We start from the raw sequence: 23,449 nt of genomic DNA on the forward strand, positions 1-23,449 counted from the left end.
TTTGGCTGTCAATGGGGAAGAAAAAAGGTATGACATCTGGGAGGGTCATGAAATCAAGTAAAACTTAGGTCATCGTGGCTGGATTCAGTGCCCATGTGGTCCATGGAGTTGTGGTCCAAGGGGAGCAGCCTGACCACAGGACAGTCATTTTCTTCTCTGTTCTGGGATGAACTTGGACTCAGAGCAGCCCTGGGCTAGGAGCCCCTCTTTGCCCCTCAGACCACTTGGTGTTAGAGCATGCAGCCTACGATATTGTGACTACCCACATCCACCTCCTCTCAACACACCAGGCTTGCACAGGGGTGAGCAGAGTGAAGTAAAGGACTAAACCCTATTCACTGTGGCATCAGCACAGGAGGAAAGTCCTGGGTTCTGACAAAAATGACTGATAGGGAGTTGGGAGGGGTGGGCAGCAGTGCAGCTGGGGTTGGACAGAAATGAAAGTGAAGGATGAGGGACAGTTGAGGTCCAATGGCCAGCATGGTGGGAAGAACAGCATGAGTGCTGGAAAGTCATGAGGCCCTGTTTGTGTGGGATGTATAAGGGTAAGGGTGATGAAAGGGGAGAACTGGGGTCGCAGAAGTTATTGACTGGAAGGGGAGGGCAGGAACAGGGTCCTAAAAGTCCAGGTCATCCTGGAGGCTGCCCTAAGATGATGGTGGTACCTGGCCTGGCAGAAGCCCTATAAGCTAGTCTAAGCTATCGCATGTGCCATGTTAATGTTTTGAAGTATTAACCTCCTTCTGAGCTTTGTTTCTTAGCTCATGCTGCAAAGAGGAAATACCAAACTCCACCGCAGAGCTTCATTCACACCAGTGAAAGAAACCACCTGAGGGATGGTCAGCATGCAAAGACCATCACTCTAATTCCCAGGGGCAAGATCTACCCATGGCTGACTCTGGGACCTCAGGTCTCTTGGGAAGAGAGACTTGGCTTGGACGTGGCTGGATTGATTGTCACAGGAATGACAGGGGGGACATCTATAACAGCTGAGGGTGTGGGCAAGAATCTTGGCCACCATTGCCTGGACACTAGAAGGAGCCCAAAAGTGACAACATTTAGTAAATGAAAGTGAACAAATGAGTGATGAAATGAAAGTGATCAAATGAGTGATCAACTCTGAAACCCAGTTTCCAAAAAGGCAGGAGAGATTCAAAAAGGAAAAAGCCAGGTTAGGAAGGATTGAGTCAAATCAGTGAGCAACCTCTCTGTCCTCAGGGGAGGCTTGGGCCTCAGCCATGCCTGGGCATGTGAGGACACTGACTCATGGGAAAGACACCGTAATCAGGATCAATGTGATTTTGTGGGGGAAGATATTAGATAAACACTTATAAGATGTTCCTTTGCCTGGACTTTTCTTTCCTCCCACTGTTCACCCTGCGTTATCTGGAGCCCACACCCACTTCCGCTAGTGCAGTCCTTCCCCTGCATCCCCTCAGTCCATCCCCAGAGCAGCCAGCCCACGCCTACCCAGCCTGTCTTCTCTACAGCCACTGCCGGCATAGGTCCCACTCACATTCTTTGAAAAGAGATGACATTTTTTGATTTTCATTCTGGCTACAAATGTAATATATGTTCATGACAGACAATTTGGAAAACTCAGAAAAGTACCAAAAAGAGTACAAAAACCACCCTCAATCCCAAGCTTTCTCTCTTGACACATCATTTTGTGTCTTTTTTGACTCCCTTATATAAAGGGAGATGTGGTTATAAACCACATCTTCCTTTTTTTTTTAGTTGGAACCATGCTTAGAGTCTGGTTTATAAATTTTATAATGGAACGGAAGCTTTCATGAGAGTAGGAACGTTATCTTGTTCATTGCTGTTCAGTAGCACCTGGGAGTCGCTCAATAAATATTTGTCAGAAGAGTGGATTTTACAGCTTGTTTTCACTTAATGCCATGTGACCATTTTCTGGCATTATTGTGTATTCTCTTACGCCCTTATTTTTAATGGCTGCATGGTATTTTATCCTATGTGTATATAATAATTTTTAAAATATAACCCACTATTGGTAGATATTGAAGTTGCCTCAAATATTTTATGCTATAGGTAATATCAGGCTGAACATCTTTGACTATTCATATATAGCTATTGCTACACATTACTTTCAGAAGATAGATTCCTAGAAGTGCAATTCGTGGATTGAATGTGCTTACTTAAAACTTCTATACATTTGTCTAATTGCCCTGCCACCCCAAAAGGCTGATCCAAACACACGTCCTCAACCCTTTTCAGTGGAATCTATTACCATGTTTTAAACTTTGATAAATAATAGTAAACATGTACCTTATTTTTACTGAATTTTTCTTTGATTACTTGTGAGATTGGCTAATTTTTATGTTTACAAGCTATTTGTATTTTTTTTCTTTTCTGTATTGCTTAGTCATCTTCTTGCCCCTTATTCTTTTCAGGGTGTGTTTTTTCTAATTGATTTGTAAGAGCTCCTCATATAATAAATGTTTTTGAGTTGCAAAATTTAAAAATTTCATGTAGTATTTTTGTTTAGTGTTTGAGCTTTCTAGTAAATTGATCTATTTCTGTGCCACAGATTTAATTTTTGTGTGATTCAGTATATTATTTATTGTGACATTTATTATTGTGGCAGTATTTTTTTTTTTTTTTTGGTTGCACCAGGTCTTAGTTGCAGCACACACACTCCTTAGTTGCAGCAGGCAGGCTCCTTAGCCGTGGCGTGTGAATTCTTAGTTGCGGCATGCCTGTGGGATCTAGTTCCCTTAACAGGGATCAAACCCAGGCTCCCTGCTTTGGGAGCGCGGAGTTTTATCCACTGCGCCACCAGGGAAGTCCCTAATTTTTTTTTCTTTATTTTTTTTACTAGTTATCTATTTTATACATATTAGTGTATATATGTCAATACCGATCTGCCAATTCATCCCACCACCACCTGTCCCTAATTTTTAGTATTTACTTTAAAAAATGTCTCAGCCAGTATTGTACATGAACATTCTTACCCATTCTGTTAAGTTTTAAATTTAACAAAAGAGATTAATTAAATGAGATTGCATTAAATGTAAATAAAACTTTGGGGAGAATTGATATCTTTGTAATATTTAGTATTTTAATCCAGGAATATCATTCATCTCTTCATTCATTGGAGCCTTCTTGCTCTTCATCTAGGTCCTGAACATGTCTTGTTTACTCCCATTTTCTATTTTTTTCTTTGTTACTTTTGTAAAGGAAATATTTCCCTGTATATTTTCTGTTACATTTGTTTTCATATTTAATAAATATTCAATCACCTTACAAACACTCCTGGGTAGTACAAAAGTTTTTAGTTGCTTCTGTTGGAGTTTCTACCCTCTAGGTGCTCACTTTTTGGCTTTCCTCCTTCTCTCTTCCATCTACAGGTGGAGGAAGAACTAAGTTTGAGTACCTCAAACCAGAGGACAGATCAACATGGACTCCTGTCCTCAGAGGAATATGGACGATCTTCCCCCAACGGGATCATTTGTGCTTGCCTTGGAAAGATGAGTCTGATCTGGATGCATAGATGTCTAGGGTGAAACAGGACAGACACGGTTTGCCCAGCCAAGGAACCACGGAATCAGGTCTCCTGGGAGGAGCAAAAACCAGGTGAAGCAGAGAGCACGTGGTAGGGAGTTGTGGGTAATACAGCTGGAGGTTCAGTAGAATCTGGTCATGGGCATTTGGAGCTAGCTGGAGGCCCTGAATTCCTGCTCTGGCAGGAGGACCTGCCCTTGAGAAACATGGTGATGGGAATGGGAGAGCCCAAGGAAGAAGAGGAGCTGAATGTGTTTATGTTGTTGGGCAGGGTCCGTGGAAGGGGGCCAGAGGGAGCAGAGGTGCCTGGAAGGAGGACCAGTCTGCTAATCTCCTTCTTCCTTCAAGTGCCAATGCCTGCTCTCACCACCTGAGGACATCCTTCCTGAGCCTTTCCAAGGGCATAGTTTAGAGGTCCATCCTCCCCACTCCCGTAAGACCCATGCTGACTTTGGCACAAAAAATGCTGCCCCTAGGGCAAATTGTTTCTAATTCTCTGCCTGAACAGGTCCTGTTGGTATTTACAACTGCTTCATGATTTCTTTTTCATTCTGAAATCCTACAACACCCGACTTGTATTGAGTGTCTCCTGAAAGCCAGATGACCGAGCACATACCAGCATGAGTACTGAGTGGAGGAGGTGGCAGGTGGCAGGCCTCTCTTGGGTGGAGAGGGTGGCCTTGTGGGTTTTAGTCTGATGCTCCCACAGGTGAGCATCTCCTCCCTCACTCTTTACCCCACGTTCTCTGGGAATTCACCTTGTGAAACTGTCCTCTCTTCAGTATACGCTTGGGCCCAGCATGTCCATCCTGGGTGATTTACGTTCCATTACCTTTTTCTTGTTTGGGAGCTTTCATTCTACAGATTAAAAAGATTTTTTGGAAATTATTTTGAGTGATGTTGGAGTTGTACAGCACATGTGTGCAGGATGAACTGGTATTTTGGTTGGATTCCCTGCTGTATGTCATCACTGAGAGGTTGTGGTTCCCCCCAGTGTTTCTATGAATGCACAGGATATTCTCTTTCCTTCTCTCTGGGGTATGCCGCCACACAAACCACAATGAGGCTTTAATAGCTTTAGGGATGACAGCAGACTCGGGTTCCTAGGGTTATACTTGTCATCTTTTCCCACTAGAAAGTAGATTGGCTCCTGAATTCAAGTCTCCTCTTCCCAAGGAATTAACTCTTGCTTTTCTTTTTTACATAGGAAATCCTCTCTTCCTAATTTTAAGAGATTTTATTGAGAAAAGATGTTGAATTGTTGTGGATTCCTCTTTAATATGACTTTTGCCAATTTTCCTGTTAATACATATAAAGGAAAGAACACGGGCTTGCGAGGTGGATGGCTTTGGACAAATCTCAGGCTAGCTGTGGGATCTTAGGCAAGTTACTTCAGCTCTCTAAACCTCAATATCCTCATCTGCAAAATTAGGTATTTTAGTACAAATGATTGCAAGCAGTAGTAACCTGCCCAAGCCATCTAAAGATTGATTAGAGGTCACTGGGAAGTACCTCATATGCTCCAAATGCAGGAATGCACCTGAGCCTCCAGGGCACCCTGGAATCAGAGATGCAGCCACAGTTGGAAATGCAGGTCACCAGAAGTTCAGAATCTAGCATGGACTGGCTAAAAAAATCTTTCCCTGGGGATTTGTTTTGAGATGCAACATAGTTGAGCCTGAGCCCTCTTCTGGTCTTGTTTCTCGCACTGATTTCCCTCACCCCTCACTGGCCCATAGAGAACTCAACAATGAATTTCTCTGTTTCTCATCTCTGCTTCTCTGGGTGTATTTGCTTCATTTTTCATGTTCTCTGCAGATGTGTACTCTCTGCAGAAAAGAATTAAAATTCCAGTTCCAAGTTCCCAGGGAAGAACTAAAATGGGTCCAGCGATTGTTCCAGTTATTGGTCATTTTGACCAATCACTGGTGACCAGGGTACAGAGTCACCTGTGTGAACATGACAGCCCCCATTGTAAAGCTTTGGATGGATTGAAGGTCATAGTGAGAGCAACATTTCCTAAAGAAGCTGCTGCAGAGATAATCCTAGCATCCTTATATCTTAGAGTTGCTAAGGGTAGAACATGAGCTCATTGTGTAATTACACCTGGATAATGCTCAACAAATCTTTAGGTACTGCCCTGACTGCTTGTTCCATATCAGCCTGGTACACTGGAGATAGATTGTATTTTATGTTAGTGGAAATTCAAGTTACATATTTAATCATCAGTTAACATTTTATTTAGGATGTTTTTGGTGCCCATATTTATATCTGATATTGGCCTATTTTAAAAACGTATTTAAAAAAAAAAAACGTATATATTTATTTATTTTTATTTATTTTGGCTGTGCCAGGTCTTAGTTGCAGCATGTGGGATCTTCGTTGCAGCATGCGGGATCTTTAGTTGCGGCATGCAAGTGTGATCTAGTTCCCTGACCAGGGATCAAACCCAGGCCCCCTGCATTGGGAGCAGAGTCTTACCCACTGGACCACCAGGGAAGTCCCTGACCTATCTTTTTTTTTTTTTTAATTTATTATTATTTTTTAATTGAAGTATAGTTGATGTACAATATTATAAAGTAAAATGTGTACAATATAGTAATTCACAATTTTTAAAGTTTATATTCCATTTATAGTTATTATAAAATATTGGCTATATTCCCCATGTTGTACAATATATTCTTATAGCTTATTTTATAGCTAATAGTTTGTACCTCTTAATCCCTTACCCCTGTATTTCCTCCCCATTCCCTCTCCCCACTAGTAACCACTAGTTTGTTCTCTATATCTGTGAGTCTGCTTCTGTTTTGTGATACTCACTAGAGACCTATCTATTTTTAATTGTTTAAAAGTTTGATGTCACATCAACTTTTGGAATTCTGTCTATATTTACTTCATAAATTGAATTAGATGACAAATAATGTTTTTATATGGTTTCAAATACTTTATATAATATAGTGATTATTTATGTCTTCAAATTAAATAAAATTCTCCTTAGGGGGTAATGGATAAGCACGTTAGACTGGGAGTCAGAATGTCCGTGTTTTGGTCTTTGTCTTAATTTTCTGTGTGACCTCAAGCAAGTCCCTGCTCCTCCCTGGGCCTCTGTGGGATTAGGGAGGACGGGACAGCTGGCTCAGATGTGTTGAGCTCCCACTTAGGTGGCTCTTCTGGGGAGTCAGCCACAGGTCCTTAGGGTTGTTTTTTTTTTGGCAGCCCCCTTCTGCACCTTTCTGGTGCCTTCTAGGAGATTTCTAACCAGTAGTTTTTTCCCCACCTATTTTTTTTAATTGGCATATAATTGCTTTACAATGTTGTATTTGTTTCCACTGTACAACAAAGTGAATCAGCTATATGCATACCTATATCCTCTCCCACTTGGACCTCCCTCCCACCCACCCCCATCCCCATCCCACCCAACTAGGTCATCACAGAGCACTGAGCTGAGCTCCCTGTGCTGTACAGCAGGTTCCCACTAGCTATCTCTTTTTTTTTTTTTTTTAACATCTTTATTGGGGTATAATTGCTTTACAATGGTGTGTTAGTTTCTGCTTTATAACAAAGTGAATCAGTCATACATAAACATATGTTCCCATATGTCTTCCCTGTTGCATCTCCCTCCCTCCCACCCTCCCCATCCCACCCCTCCAGGCTGTCACAAAGCACCGAGCCAATAGCCCTGTGCCATGCGGCTGCTTCCCACTAGCTATCTACCTTACTGCGTTTGTTAGTGTGTATATGCCCATGACTCTCTCTCGCCCTGTCACAGCTCACCCTTCCCCCTCCCCATAACCTCAAGTCCGTTCTCTAAGAGGTCTACGTAGCTATCTCTTTTACACATGGTAGTGTATATATGTCAGTCCTAATCTTTGAAGTGCTTTGTGTTGTGCTCTTGTTTCTCTCCTGGCCCTGAGGGTACCCTCTCAAAGCACTGTTTTTTGTTATCTGTGGGTGTGAACCCATGTGGGCAGTGTCTTGGGCATTGATTTTTTGGTTCCCTGTAAGAAGCTCTGAGACTGGGAAGCAGCCTGACTCCCTCCAGGAGATGTACCATCCTGTTCTGAAAATTCACTTCTCCTTTGACTTCCCAGCACTGGCCCCTCCTCGAGAGCTCCTCCTTCCACCACCTCTAAAAAGGTCTGCCTCTGTCCACTTCCTACCCTCTATAACATCTTCCTGGGCTGCCATGGGTCACTCTTAAGGTCCACATGGCCACCTCCAGTCCTGACCATGTGGACTTCTAATGGCCACCAGAGAAGGGGAGGACTGGGGCAGATGCCAAGAGACCACAGGTCAGGATGTGAGAAGTCCAGTAGCACTGACCCTCTACTCACACCTTGTAGTTCATGCCATGTAGGAGGGGACATCATTCTGATTTCTGTCATGATCTTCCCATGACATGCTTCTCCCTCTCAAACATCCCAACCCTTTCTGAACCAAGAGAGAGCTCTGGAAATACTTCTTTTTATAATAGATTTTTTTCTTGTTGCAAAAATGTCTATTCATTGTAGCAAATTTGGTAAATTCAAAGAAAAGAAAAAATAACCCCTTATAATCTGACCACTCGGTGATAATCACTATTAACCTTTCTTCCATTTTTCCCCATGAATGTATAAATGCTTTTAAACATAATTGGAATAATACTGAATATATTGTTTTATAACCTGCATTTTTCAACTGGCCACATGCCACAAACATCTCTCTGTGTCATTGTTCAGTCTTACTGCATCATCATTTTTTTAAATAATGTATTTTATTTATTTATTATTTTTTAAATTTATTTATTTATTTATTTTTGGCTGCATTGGGTTTTCATTGCTGCACGCGGGCTTTCTCTAGTTGTGGCGAGTGGGGGCTACTCTTCATTGCGGTGTGCGAGCTTCTCATTGCGGTGGCTTCTCTTGTTGTGGAGCACGGGCTCTAGGCGCACAGGCTTCAGTAGTTGTGGCACGCAGGCTCAGTAGTTGTGGCTCGCAGGCTCTAGAGCGCAGTGTCAGTAGTTGTGGTTCATGGGCTTAGTTGCTCCGTGGCATGTGGGATCTTCCGGACCAGGGCTCAAAGCCGTGTCCCCTGCATTGGCAGGCGGATTCTTGCTTCTGCCTTGTTTCGGCAAGATGGAGCCCACGTGTAGGACTCTCTCCCACTCATTGTTGGCTTTTGAATCAAAGGCTCATGAGGGTTCATCTCACTGGTACAGTCTAAGTCACTTATCTACCTGTTCCTGAAAGGGAGACTGGAAAAGAAAGTTTTCTGGATTCTACCTTGGGAAGGAGGTACTTACAATGTGTATACAATCAAAATATCAAAATATCAAAATATAGGAGAGTGTTCAAAAATGTTGGAGAGCTCAAATAACAGAGGGTCCATCACTATCAAAGAAGCATGGCCCAGATGTCCTAGCTGCAGGAAAACCTGGGCCCAAAGTGGCTGAGTCCATCCTTGACTGGCTCTTAGGGTCACTAGCAGGCTGGACATAGAGTGGACATGAGGCCTTGCAGAACAGAAAGTTGCCACTTGTGACGATAAAGAGGCAGCAGATTTATCACTAGTTAGTCCTGATGCCCAGAAGCCTCTAGATCCGCCCCCACTTGTACCAGTGAACACAGAGAGGGACAAACTTGCTCAGGGCTGCACAGCATGACAACATCAGAGCCAGGACTGGGAGTGCTGTCCTATGCCCCACTTTGATGCCTGGCAAGATTTAAGAGCCCAACTCAAATATTTTCCTCCTCCAGGAGGTCTCCCCTGGGTTGAATGTGTGTTATCACGTTCACCACCCTGGACTGCTGTTACTGCTGCTTCCTATTTGTCTCTCCTGCCTCTGCAGTGCCCAGGAGGGGGCCAGGCACATTATTAGTAAACATGAGCTGAATGAATGAACAAATAAGAGTCTGGAGGCCAAAAGTGCTGTGTGACCTGAGGCAGATACTCTCACCTCTAGACTTCAGTCTCCTGCTCTGTTGAGTGGGATAAGGTTCTCTGCATTCTTTGGGTCAGGCCCTGTGCCAGGGCTGAGAACATGATCAGGATCATGCTTGCCTGCCCTCTCAGAGATGCTGATCTGGGAGGCGATGGCATGAACAGTGCCGACCACTACTGTGGGTGACCTTGCTAAAAAAGAGAAATCCAAGGGTCCTCCAGCCTGGCCTAGGTATCTCTGGGTCCTGGATTCCCTCCTGTTGGGTTCCATGGCTGCCACGCCCATGCAGAGTCACAACTGCCCAGGCTCACAAATGGTGCATAGATGGTTAACCACAGAGCAGGGAGGAGATCTCTGAAGCCCAGGATAGGAAAGAACAAAACCCCTTACCTAGTGATAGGAACAGGCCTAGAGACGAGAGGTCTTCCTGGTCTTCCTTCCCCATTCCTCAGGGAGGTACCAAGCCACGCTCAGTGAAAAAAAAGGAAAATAATAACATTAAGCTGTAATGTGTCACAGCTTCAGTACAGGTTTTTGAATTAAAATGTTTACAAGTAGCAGAGATAGCTGTAGGAATAGTAACTGGATGCGACATCCTGCAGGAGGCCAGACTAAATGTGTCCCATGACATCACTCTGGAGAGGAGGCTGCCAGGAGTCACACAAGGACCTGGAGCACTTCTGCACCTGAGTGCTGCAGAGGAAGGCTGGGCCTGGGGCTTGAGGCATGGCTCCTGGGCCACTTGCTCTGCAAAGAAATGCTTTGCTGGCCCTCTGACCTAGGAGAAGTTATCTGTCCACTTCTCTAAGATAATCTGATATGGGGACATACCTTCTTTCTGCCCAGCCTTCTGGTTTCCCCTGAGTTTCCTTCTGAGTACCAGAAGGTCTTTAGTTAGTCTGCTGCTAGTGGGAGTAAAGGGATGGGATTCTGACAGCCATATGACACTCTCTTGGAGGATCCCTGGCAAGCTTGGAGCATGAGAGATTCCAGAGTCCCTGCCAGGCTGTGTCTGAGTTCAGCAGGAGCAGCTCTCCTAGGAGTCCAGGTTCTATGATGGGGAAGAAGGTGGAAGTGCCTATTATAAACACAGGAAGTGTCTCAGAGGTATATACCTGCACACTTGCATCCACAAGGTGTACATAGACAGGCTGGGCACACATATGTCATATATTGGTACTACAGGCACAGGCCCCTACACAAACTCACACCCTAGCTGCTGAGCTGTGAGCGCACATGCACACAGGGAAGGTGGCCTCTGCTGGGTCTGAAGAGACCTCTGGCCCTTCCACCCTCCACTGCCTGACCTCTGCTCTCTGATTTCCTACCCTTTTCTTCCTGAGTCAGCTAATGCCTGGCCTGGGAGGGCTGCTTATAGACAGGGTTGGGCTGCCTGAGCACTGTCCTCGGTGCTGGAGACCTGGTGGGACATGCATATTTGAGAACAAGAAAGAGTATTGGAGGAGGTGACCTTGAAATCCAGGTGTACGTGTCCACTAGAACCCACCAAAATAACTACACTCATTCTCCCAGAAGAATGTGCAACTGGGCTTCCTCCTTTCAATCCCAGACACTGAAACAGAAGGTGTCCAGCTGAAACCAAGTCTGCCTAAAACTGAGTTCCCTTACTGAGTTTATGATGATCTCTCTATCCAAAACTTTATCCCCTTTCTTGTCCCCTCTGATCTCAGTCCTCTGCTAACTGAACAGTAATCAACCAGTCAGATGACTATGATGTCAATAATGTCATTAATGTGCTAAAATTGCTATTATAGATACCATCACTTATGTACAAACACAGATTGTTTCTCCAGGGCAAGATGAGCCAACAGACCCTGAGTCATGGACCACCTGGCAAGAGAATCATGAATCAGAGGCATCCTGACTCACGAAACTAGGATTAAGAAATGTCACAAGATGATTAATTCCAGCCTCTTTGTTCTTCCCCTTTAAAAAAAAACCCTAACTCAAAGACCAGGTTGGAGTGGATTTGAGGCTTATCTTCCACTCTCTTGCTTAGCACTGTGCAATAAATGCTGTACTTTCCTTTACCACAACCTGGTGTCAGTAGATTGGTTTTGCTGAGCATTAAGTGAGTAGCCCGGAGTTTAGTTAAGTTACAATTTTTACAACCACAAAAGGACCACCATCCTGTGTAGACATCTCACCCACGGCACATTGGCCCCTGGCCAGTGGTGGCTCTCAGATCCTGTCTAGCAGCTACCTGAACGCTTCTGTCTCATGGAGAGCCCTGAGGGCTTTCTGCTGACTGGGCATTGTTGGCCGATGGAGCTCTCAGTTATGTGGTGAAAGACACAAGTCACTGGCTTGTTGAGAGGTCTCTGGCAAGTAGCAGAGCTCATGTGTGACAACAGCAGGGTATTCTTCTCTGATGCATTTGCCTTCATCTTTGGCATGGCATTGGTTGGGATTTTCCCTTTTGAATTAGAGAACTGTGACCCCGAGAGACCGCTTTGCATTGGTTGGTTTGTTTGCTTGATATTTGACAACGCTGGCCGTGAACAGCTAATAATAGGTAATCAGAGCTCTTTTCCATCTTGTAGCCCCCTAGGGTGTATTTTACAGAATTGGGAAATTTTAGTTATGCATCTATGAAAAGAAAAAAATTGTATTTTATTGTAACACTGCTTAACTTCAGTACTCCTTAAAATCAGGAGAACAATGGCCCCTAATGGCTCTGTAAATTATAATGCCATTTATCAACTAGAACTGTTTTGTAAAAGGGAAGGAAAATGTGATGAAGTTCCTTATGTGTAGGCTTCTATGCTATTGTATTGCAGTGAGCCTTTGGGAACTTGGCTTTGAGCCTTTCGGAACTGGTTTGACTTATCTCGGTTTGACTTATGTACGTGTGCGAGTGTATATTTGTGTTGAAGCAGGTGCACTATTTTAGTTGGCAGACCCGGGCAACAAAAGTTCAGTTCCTAAAAACAGCCCTTTATGATGCATCCTATGAAATTGGACCACCTTATTTATGGTTCTGTGACTAAAGTCAAATGTATATTGGTAACACCACATGGTCACAATATTCTTTAGGCTCTGGAGAAAAATGACCAAGACAAGGCTCATTTAACAATCCAAAACTGGTTTTGCTGGCTTGATAAAACATCTTTTCAGAACTTTTACCCTAAGGGAACAAGTCCTTCTAGGGGAAAATTGCTTTTCTCTCCCTGTGCCTTTGAGATGTAAATGTTCTAACAGGCTCTCAGGAACTCACCTTTATCTTATCTAGACCATCTCCAATTCTTGAGACTGAAGAAAAAAAGGGAAAAGAGGGCTTTTAAAACTTATTCCAACTAGTATTTATAACTAGTGAGTTTTATATTGTAATACCTGATTCATTACTAAGTTTTAAAATGAAGCGATGAAATCTCTGGTTGTGTCTCTCTATATGTTTATGTGTGCATTGTAAATATATGTCTTTATATTTGGATGGTCTTACCAAAAAAATTTTTTTAACATCTTTATTGAAGTATAATTGCTTTACAATGGTGTGTTAGTTTCTGCTTTATAACAAAGTGAATCAGCTATATGTATACATATATCCCCATATCTCCTCCTTCTTGTGTCTCCCTCCCACCCTCCCTATCCCAGCCTTCTAGGTGGGCACAAAGCACGGAGCTGACCTCCCTATGCTATGCAGCTGCTATGCAGCTGCTTCCCACTAGCTATCTATTTTACATTTGGTGATGTATATATGTCCATGCCACTCTCTCACTTTGTCCCAGCTTCCCCTTCCCCTTCCCCGTGTCCTCAAGTCCTATGTCTGCGTCTTTATTCCTGTCCTGCCCCTAGGTTCTTCAGAACCTTTTTTTTTTTTTGGATTCCATATATATATGTTAGCATACGGTATTTGCTTTTCTCTTTCTGGCTTACTTCACTCTGTATGACAGTCTCTAGATCCATCCACCTCACTACAAATAACTCAAATTTCATTTCTTTTTATGGCTGAGTAATATTCCATTGTATATATGTGCCACGTCTTCTTTATGCATTCATCCGATGATGGACACTTAGGTTGTTTCCATCTCCTGGCTATTGTAAATAGAGCTGCAATGAACATTGTGGTACATAACCCTTTCTGAATTATGGTTCTCTCAGAGTATATGCCCAGTAGTGGGATTGCTGGGTCATATGGTGGTTCTATTTTTAGCTTTACAAGGAACCTCCATACTGTTCTCCATAGTGGCTGTATCAGTTTACATTCCCACCAACAGTGCAAGACAGTACCCTTTTCTCCACACCCCTCCAGCATTTATTGTTTGTAGATTTTTTGATGATGGCCATTCTGACTGGTGTGAGGTGATACCTCATTTTAGTTTTGATTTGCATTTCTCTAATGATTGGTGATGTTGATCAGCCTTTCATGTGTTTGTTGCCAGTCTGTATATCTTCTTTGGAGAAATGTCTATTTAGGTCTTCTGCCCATTTTTGGATTGGGTTGTTTGTTTTTTTGATATTGAGCTGCACGAGCTGCTTGTAAATTTTAGAGATTAATCCTTTGTCAGTTGCTTCATTTGCAAATATTTTCTCCCATTCTGAGGGTTGTCTTTTGGTCTTGTTTATGTTTTCCTTTGCTGTGCAAAAGCTTTTAAGTTTCATTAGGTCCCATTTTTTTGTTTTTATTTCCATTTCTCTAGGAGGTGGGTCAAAAAGGATCTTGCTGTGATGTATGTCATAGAGTGTTCTGCCTGTGTTTTCCTCTAAGAGTTTGATAGTGCCTGGCCTTACATTTAGGTCTTTAATCCATTTGGAGTTTATTTTTGTGTATGGTGTTAGGGAGTGTTCTAATTCCATTCTTTTACATGTAGCTGTCCAGTTTTCCCAGCACCACTTATTGAAGAGGCTGTCTTTTCTCCATTGTATATTCTTGCCTCCTTTACCAAAGATAAAGTGACCATATGTGTGTGGGTTTATCTCTGGGCTTTCTATCCTGTTCCATTGATCTATATTTCTGTTTATGTGCCAGTACCATATTGTCTTGATTACTGTAGCTTTGTAGTATAGTCTGAAGTCAGGGAGCCTGATTCCTCCAGCTCTGTTTTTCTTTCTCAACATTACTTTGGCTATTTGCGGTCTTTTGTGTTTCCATGTAAATTGTGAAATTCTTTGTTCTAGTTCTGTGAAAAATGCCATTGGTAGTTTGATAGTGATTGCATTGAACCTGTAGATTGCTTTGGGTAGTATAGTCATTTTCACAGTGTTGATTCTTCCAATCCAAGAACATGGTATATCTCTCCATCTGTTTGTATCATCTTTAATTTCTTTCATCAGTGTCTTATAGTTTTCTGCATACAGGTCTTTTGTCTCCCTAGGTAGCTTTATTCCTAGATATTTTATTCTTTATGTTGCAATGGTAAATGGGAGTGTTTTCTTAATTTCTCTTTCAGGTTTTTTGTCGTTAGTGTATAGGAATGCAAGAGATTTCTGTACATTAATTTTGTATCCTGCTAATTTACCAAATTGATTGATTAGCTCTAGTAGTTTTCTGGTAGCATCTTTAGGATTCTCTATGTATAGTATCATGTCATCTGCAAACAGTGACAGCTTTACTTCTTCTTTTCTGATTTGGATTACTTTTATTTCTTTTTATTCTCTGATTGCTGTGGCTAAAACTTCCAAAACTATGTTGAATAATAGTGGTAAGAGTGGACAACCTTGTCTTCTTCCTGATCATAGAGGAATTGGTTTCAGTTTTTCACCATTGAAAACGATGTTGGCTGTGGGTTTGTCATATATGGCCTTTATTATGTTGAGGTAAGTTCCCTCTATGCCTACTTTCTGTAGGGATTTTATCATAAATGGGTGTTGAATTTTGTCAAAAGCTTTTTCTGCATCTATTGAGATGATCATATGGTTTTTCTCCTTCAATTTGTTAATATGGTATATCACATTGATTGATTTGTGTTTATTGAAGAATCCTTGCATTCCTGGGATAAACCCCATTTGATCATGGTGTATTATCCTTTTAATGTGCTGTTGGATTGTTTCCTAGAATTTTGTTGAGGAGTTTTGCATCTATATTCATCAGTGATATTGGCTTGTAGTTTTCTTTCTTTGTGACATGTTTGTCTGGTTTTGGTATCAGGGTGATGGTGACCTTGTAGAATGATTTTGGGAGTGTTCCTCCCTCTGCTATATTGTGTAAGAGTTTGAGAAGGATAGGTGTTAGCTCTTCTCTAAATGTTTGATAGAATTCACCTGTGAAGCCATCTGGTCCTGGGCTTTTGTTTGTTGGAAGATTTTAAATCACAGTCTCAATTTCAGTGCTTGTGATTGGTCTGTTTATATTTTCTATTTCTTCCTGGTTCAGTCTCGGAAGGTTGTGCTTTTCTAAGAATTTGTCCAATTCTTCCAGGTTGTCCATTTTATTGGCATATAGTTGCTTGTAGTAATCTCTCATGACACTTTGTATTTCTGCAATGTCAGTTGTTACTTCTCCTTTTTCATTTCTAATTCTATTGATTTGAGTCTTCTCCCTTTTTTTCTTGATGAGTCTGGCTAATGGTTTATCCATTTTGTTTATCTTATCAAAGAACCAGCTTTTAGTTTTATTGATCTTTGCTATTGTTTCCTTCATTTCTTTTTCATTTATTTCTGATCTGATCTTTATGATTTCTTTCCTTCTGCTAACTTTGGGGTTTTTTGTTCTTTCTCTATTTGCCTTAGGTGTAAGGTTAGATTGTTTATTTGAGATGTTGTTTCTTGCTTCTTGAGGTAGGATTGTATTGCTCTAAACTTCCGTCTTAGAACTGCTTTTGCTGCATCCCATAGGTTTTGGGTCATCGTGTTTTCATTGTCATTTGTCTCTAGGTATTTTTTGATTTCCTCTTTGATTTCTTCAGTGATCTCTTGGTTTTTTAGTAGTGTACTGTTCAGCCTTTATGTATTTGTATTTTTTACAGATTTTTTTCCTGTAATTGATATCTAGTGTCATAATGTTGTGATTGGAAAAGATACTTGATACGATTTCAATTTTCTTAAATTTACCAAGGCTTGATTTGTGACCCAAGATATGATCTGTCCTGGAGAATGTTCCATGAGTACTTGAGAAGAAAGGGTATTCTGTTGTTTTTGGATGGAATGTCCTATAAATATCAATTAAGTCCATCTTGTTTAATGCTTGTGTTTCCTTATTTATTTTCCTTTTGGATGATCTATCCATTGGTGAAAGTGGGGTGTTAAAGTCCCCTACTATGAATGTGTTACTGTCGATTTCCCCTTTTATGGCTGTTAGCATTTGCCTTATGTGTTGAGGTGCTCCTATGTTGGGAGCATAAAAATTTACAATTGTTATATCTTCTTCTTGGATTGATCATTATGTAGTGTCCTTCTTTGTCTCTTGTAATAATCTTGATTTTAAAGTCTGTTTTGTCTGATATGAGAATTGCTACTCCACCTTTCTTTTGATTTCCATTTGCATGGAATATCTTTTTCCATTCCCTCACTTTCAGTCTGTATGTGTCCCTAGGTCTGAAGTGGGTCTCTTGTAGACAGCATATATACGGGTCTTGTTTTTGTATCCATTTAGCCAGTCTATGTCTTTTGGTTGGAGCATTTAATTCATTTACATTTTAGGTAGTTATCAATATGTATGTTCTTATTAGCATTTTCTTAATTGTTTTGGGTTTGTTTTTGCAGGTTCTTTTCTTCTCTTGTGTTTCCTGCCTAGAGAAGTTCCTTTAGCATTTGTTGTGAAGCTGGTTTGGTGATGCTGAATGCTCTTAGCTTTTGCTTGTCTGTAAAGGTCTATATTCTCTGTCGAATCTGAATGAGATCCTTGCTGGGTATAGTAATCTTGGTTGTAGGTTTTTCCCTTTCATCACTTTAAATACGTCCTGCCACTCCCTTCTGGCCTGCAGAGTTTCTGCTGAAAGAGCAGCTGTTAAGCTTATGGGGATTACCTTGTATGTTATTTGTTGTTTTTCCCTTGCTGCTTTTAATATTCTTCTTTGTACTTAATATTTGATAGTTTGATTAATATGTGTCTTGGTGTGTTTCTCCTTGGATTTATCCTGTATGGGACTTTCTGCGCTTCCTGGACTTGATTGACTATATCCTTTCCCATATTAGGGAAGTTTTCAAATATAATCTCTTCAAATATTTTCTCAGTCCCTTCCTTTTTCTCTTCTTCTGGGACCCCTAGAATTCGAATGTTGGTGCATTTAATGTTGTCCCAGAGGTCTCTGAGACTGTCCTCAATTCTTTTCATTCTTTTTTTTTATTCTGCCCTGTGGTAGCTATTTCCACTATTTTATCTTCCAGGTCACTTATCCGTTCTTCTCCCTCAGTTATTCTGCTATTGATTCCTTCTAGAAAGTTTTTAATTTCATTTATTGTGTTGTTCATCATTGTTTGTTTTCTCTTTAGTTCTTCTAGGTCCTTGTTAAATGTTTCTTGCATTTTCTCCATTCTATTTCCAAGATTTTGGATCACCTTTACTATCATTACTCTGAATTCTTTTTCAGGTAGACTGCCTATTATTTGTTTGGTCTGGTGAGTTTTTACGTTGCTCCTTCATCTGCTGTGTGTTTCAGTGTCTTCTCATTTTGCTTAACTTATTGTGTTTGGGGTTTCCTTTTTGCAGGCTGCAGGTTCATAGTTCCCGTTGTTTTTGGTGTCTGCCCCTAGTGGCTAAGTTTGGCTCAATGGGTTGTGTAGGCTTCCTGGTGGAGGAGACTGGTGTCTGTTTTCTGGTGGATGAGGCTGGATCTTGTCTTTTTGGTGGTATGACCATGTCCAGTGGTGTGTTTTGGGGTGTCTGTGACCTTATTATGATTTTAGGCAGCCTCTCTATTAATGGTTGGGGTTGTGTTCCTGTCTTGCTAGCTGTTTGGCATAGGGTGTCCGGCACTGTAGCTTGCTGGTCGTTGAGTGGAGCTGGGTCTTAGCATTGAGATAGAGATGTCTGGGAGAGATTTCACCATTTGATATTATGTGGAGCTGGGAGGTCTCTGGTAGACCAATGTCCTCAACTCAGCTCTCCCACCTCAGAGGCACAGGCCTGACACCTGGCCAGAGCACGAAGACCCTGTCAGCCACACGGCTCAGAAGAAAAGGGAGAAAAAAAGAAAGAAAGAAAGAAAAAGAAATAAATAAAATATTAAAAAAAAATTTTAAGTAATAAAAAAAAAGAGAGAAGAGAGCAACCAAACCAAAACACAAATCCACCAATGATAACAAGTGCTAAAAAGTATAGTAAAAAAAAATATATATATATATATATATATATATATATATATATATATATGGACAGACAGAACCCTAGGACAAATAGTAAAAGCAAAGCTATAGAGACAAAATCACACAAAGAAGCATACATATACACACAAAAAGAGAAAAAGGAAAAAAATATATATATCTATATATAAAAAAAAAATGGAAGAGAGCAACGAAATCAATAAACAAATCTACCAATGATAATAAGTTCTAAATACTAAACTAAGATAAACATGAGACCAGAAACTAATTAGATGCAGAAAGCAAACCCCAAGTCTACGGTTGCTCCCAAACTCCACCACCTCAATTTTGGGATGATTCGTTGTCTATTCATGTATTCCACAGATGCAGGGTACATCAGGTTGACTGTGGAGATTTAATCCGCTGCTCCTGAGGCTGATGGGAGAAATTTCCCTTTTTCTTCTTTGTTCACACAGCTCCTGGGGTTCAGCTTTGGATTTGGCCCCGTCTCTGCATGTAGGTCGCCTGAGGGCATCTGTTACTGCCTGGACAGGATGGGGTTAAAGTAGCAGCTGGTTCAGAGGCTCTGCCTCATTCGGGTCAAGGGTAGGGAGGGGTACAGAACGTGGAGCGAGACTGCGTTGGCAGAGGCCCGCATGATGTTGCATTAGCCTGAGGCATGCCGTGTGTTCTCCTGGGGACGTTGTCCCTGGATCACGGGACCCTGGCAGTGGTGGGCTGCAGAGGCTCCTGGGAGGGGAGGTGTGGATAGTGACCTGTGCTTGCACACAGGCTTCCTGGTGGCTGCAGCAGCAGCCTTATTGTCTCTTGCCCATCTCTTGTGTTCAAGCTGATAGCCGCGGCTCACGCCCATCTCTGGAGCTCGTTTAGGTGATGCTCTGAGCCCCCCCCTCCTCGTGCAGCCTGAAACAACGGTCTCTTGCCTCTTAGGCAGCTCCAGACTTTTTCCCAGCCTCCCTCCCAGCCAGCTGTGGCGCACTAGCTCCTTTCAGGCTGTGTTCACGCCACCAACCCCAGTCCTCTCTCTGGGATCTGACCTCTGAAGCCAGAGCCTCAGCTCCCAGCCCCCACCCACCCCGGTGGGTGAGCAGACAAGCCTCTTGGGCTGGTGAGTGCTGGTTGGCACCGATCCTCCATGCGAGAATCTCTCCACTTTGCCCTCTGCACCCCTGTTGCTGCAATCTCCTCTGTGGCTCTGAAGCTTCCCCCTCCCGCCCAGCCCTTGTCTCTGCCCGTGAAGGGGCTTCCTAGTGTGTGGAAACTTTTCCTCCTTCACAGCTCCCTCCCAGAGGTGCAGGTCCCGTCCCTATTCTTTTGTTTCTGTTTTTTCTTTTTTGTTTTGCCCTACCCAGGTACCTGGGAAGTTTCTTGCCTTTTGGAAAGTCTGAGGTCTTCTGCCAGCGTTCAGTAGGTGTTCTACAGGAGTTGTGCCACATGTAGATGTATTTCTGATGTATTTGTGGGGAGGAAGGTGATCTCCAAGTCTTACTCCTCTGCCATCTTGAAGATCTCAGTCTTACCAAAATTAATTTCTAAATAGCTCTATTTAATCGGCTTAAAGGAAGTTGAGTGCATACATAATTCCTAGAAATATAAAAGTAACTAACCCCAGTGAATTTCAGGTTTACATGAACTGGGAAATATTTCATATTAAATTAATATTTGGTATTAAAGTTAGTTTAAGTGAACTGGTTTAATTAATACAAACATGTCGGGACTTCCTTGGTGGTCCAGTGGCAAAGAGTCCATGCTCCCAATGCAGGGGACCCGAGTTCGATCCCTGGGTAGGGAACTATATCCCACATGCCACAACTAAGAGTTCTCATGCTGCAACTAAAGATCCCATATGCTTCCAGGAAGATCCCGCACGCAGCAACAAAGATCCCATGTACTGCAATTAAGACCTGGCATAGCCAAGTAAATACATAAATAAATATTAAAAGAAAATACAGACATGTCTTTAGAGCCATCAACATTAAGTATAATAATTTTATCGTACCTAGGTTTACTAGACATCAAATAAGATCTTATTATATCTGTTACAAAATTTGTCAGCAAAAACAATAATAACTTGGTATGATGAAATTTTTATAAGTCAATTAAATATAAATGAGATAAAAGCTTTTAGGTAAACTCTTCAAGGATAATTATGTTTTAGGAATGTCTGCTTAAAAACAGTCTCTCCAGCTTTTGGTTGCTTGAAACTTTAAATTTTTGCTAAATTAAGTGATGAAAGTTTTCAAAATATCTAGGTCATTCCCAAATAAAATAAAATACTGGAACATTAATTGCTGAACATAGGCTTCCTTTTACAGAGACACTAAAGATATTTAGAACTATTAATAAATATGTTTAGTGTCACACCAAGACATTTTTGGATTGTAAGTACATGTTTTTAGAAATTACAAATAATATTTATGTTTGCCAATCTACAGAATGCTAATGTAAGACAGATCATAATTGCTTACTTCTTACTTTTCACTAGAAATTAAGGTTTTTAAGAGTTGAGAATTCTAATTATATATGTAATTAAAACTGAAAATTAATAAGGAAAACATCTTTGTATGCAAGGAAAGAGAAGGTATGAGGAATGGAAAGGCATCTTGTTAAGGGAAAATAATTTTGTCTGAAATCTGGTTATTTCTAAATAGGAGAGAAAATAAGGAACAAATTAATATAGATATAGAAAGTTGTAGAAGATTTGCAAGAGGCAAAAAAATCTTTAGAAAGGAATTCGAGTCCCTCCCATCAGGAAACTTACACAAGCCTCTTAGATAGCCTCATCCACCAGAGGGCAGACAGCAGAAGCAAGAACTATAATCCTGCAGCCTGTGGAACAAAAACCATACACAGAAAGATAAACAAGATGAAAAGGCCGAGGGCTATGTACCAGATGAAGGAACAAGATAAAACCCCAGGTAAATAACTAAAGGAAATGGAGATAGGCAATCTTCCAGAAAAAGAATTCAGAAGAATGATAGTGAAGATGATCCAGGACCTCAGAAAAAGAGTGGAGGCAAAGATCGAGAAGATGCAAGAAATGTTTAACAAAGATCTATAAGAATTAAAGAACAAACAAACAGAGATGGGCTTCCCTGGTGGAGCAGTGGTTGAGAGTCTGCCTGCCGATGCAGGGGACATGGGTTCATGCCCCAGTTCAGGAATATCCCACATGCCACGGAGCAGCTGGGCCCGTGAGCCATGGCTGCTAAACCTGCGTGTCTGGAGCCTGTGCTCCACCACGGGAGAGGCCACAACAGTGAGAGGCCCGCGTACCGCAAAAAAAAAACCAAAAAAAAATACAAAACAGAGATGAACAATACAATAACAGAATGAAAAATACACTAGAAGGAATCAATAGCAGAACAACTGTGGCAGAAGAACGGATAAGTGACCTGGAAGACAGAATGGTGGAATTCACTGCTGCAGAACAGAATAAAGAAAAAAGAATGAAGAGAAATGAAGACAGCCTAAGTGACCTCTGGGACAACATTAGACACAACAACATTCGCATTATAGGGGTCCCAGAAGGAGAAGAGAGAGAAAGGACCCAAGAAAATATTTGAAGAGATTATAGTTGAAAACTTCCCTAACATGGGAAAAGAAATAGCCACCCAAGTCCAGGAAGTGCAGAGAGTCCCATACAGGATAAACCCAAGGAGAAACATGCCAAGATATATAGTAATCAAATTGGCAAAAATTAAAGACAAAGAAAATTATTGAAAGCAGCAAGGGAAAAACGCAAATAACATACAAGAGACCTCCCATAAGGTTAACAGCTGATTTCTCAGCAGAAACTCTACAAGCCAGAAGGGAGTGGCATAATATACTTAAAGTGATGAAAGGGAAGAACCTACAACCAAGATTACTCTACCTGACAAGGATCTCATTCAGATTCGATGGAGAATTCAAAAGCTTTACAGACAAGCAAAAGCTATGAGAATTCAGCACCACCAAACCAGCTCTACAACAAATGCTACAGGAACTTCTCTAGGCAGGAAACACAAGAGGAGAAAAGAACCTGCAAAAACAAACCCAAAACAATTAAGAAAATGGTAATAGGAACATACATATCGATAATTACCTTAAACTTGAATGGATTAAATGCTCCAAGCAAAAGACACAGGCTTGCTGAATGGATACAAAAACAAGACCCATATATATATGCTGTCTACAAGAGACCCACTTCAGACCTAGGGACACATACAGACTGAAAGTGGGGTGATGGAAAAAGATATTCCATGCATGGAAATCAAAAGAAAGCTGGAGTAGCAATACTCATATCAGATAAAATAGACTTTAAAATAAAGAATGTTACAAGAGACAAGGAAGGACACTATGTAATGATCAAGGGATCAATCCAAGAAGAATATATAACAATTATAAATGCTTATGCACCCAACACAGGAGCACCTTAATACATAAGTCAACTGCTAACAGCTCTAAAAGAGGAAGTCAACAGTAACACAATAATAGTGGGGGACTTTAACGCCTCACTTACAGCAATGGACAGATCATCCAAACAGAAAATTAATAGGAAAACACAAGCTTTAAATGAGACAATAGACCAGATAAATTTAATTGATATTTATAAGACATTCCATCCAAAAACAGCAGATTACACTTTCTTCTCAAGTGCGCACGGATCATTCTCCAGGATAGATGACATCTTGGGTCACAAATCAAGCCTCAGTAAATTTAAGAAAATTGAAATCATATCAAGCATCTTTTCTGACCACAACTCTATGAGATTAGAAATTAATTACAGGGAAAAAAACGTTA

At 41.4% G+C, this 23,449-nt stretch overlaps 1 protein-coding gene across 1 annotated transcript in view; it reads left to right on the forward strand.

The window, feature by feature from the left end:
• ACSL6 (acyl-CoA synthetase long chain family member 6) overlaps nucleotides 1-23,449 on the forward strand; it is a 291,721-nt gene that overhangs the window by 194,520 nt on the left and 73,752 nt on the right. The window contains exon 10 of the mRNA XM_049707244.1: nucleotides 3,372-3,597. The gene's annotated coding sequence lies outside the window, so the exon portion shown is untranslated. The remainder of the gene's footprint in view (nucleotides 1-3,371; nucleotides 3,598-23,449) is intronic.

This window comes from Orcinus orca, chromosome 3 (genome assembly GCF_937001465.1).
Source record: "Orcinus orca chromosome 3, mOrcOrc1.1, whole genome shotgun sequence".
Classification (NCBI taxonomy): domain Eukaryota; kingdom Metazoa; phylum Chordata; class Mammalia; order Artiodactyla; family Delphinidae; genus Orcinus; species Orcinus orca.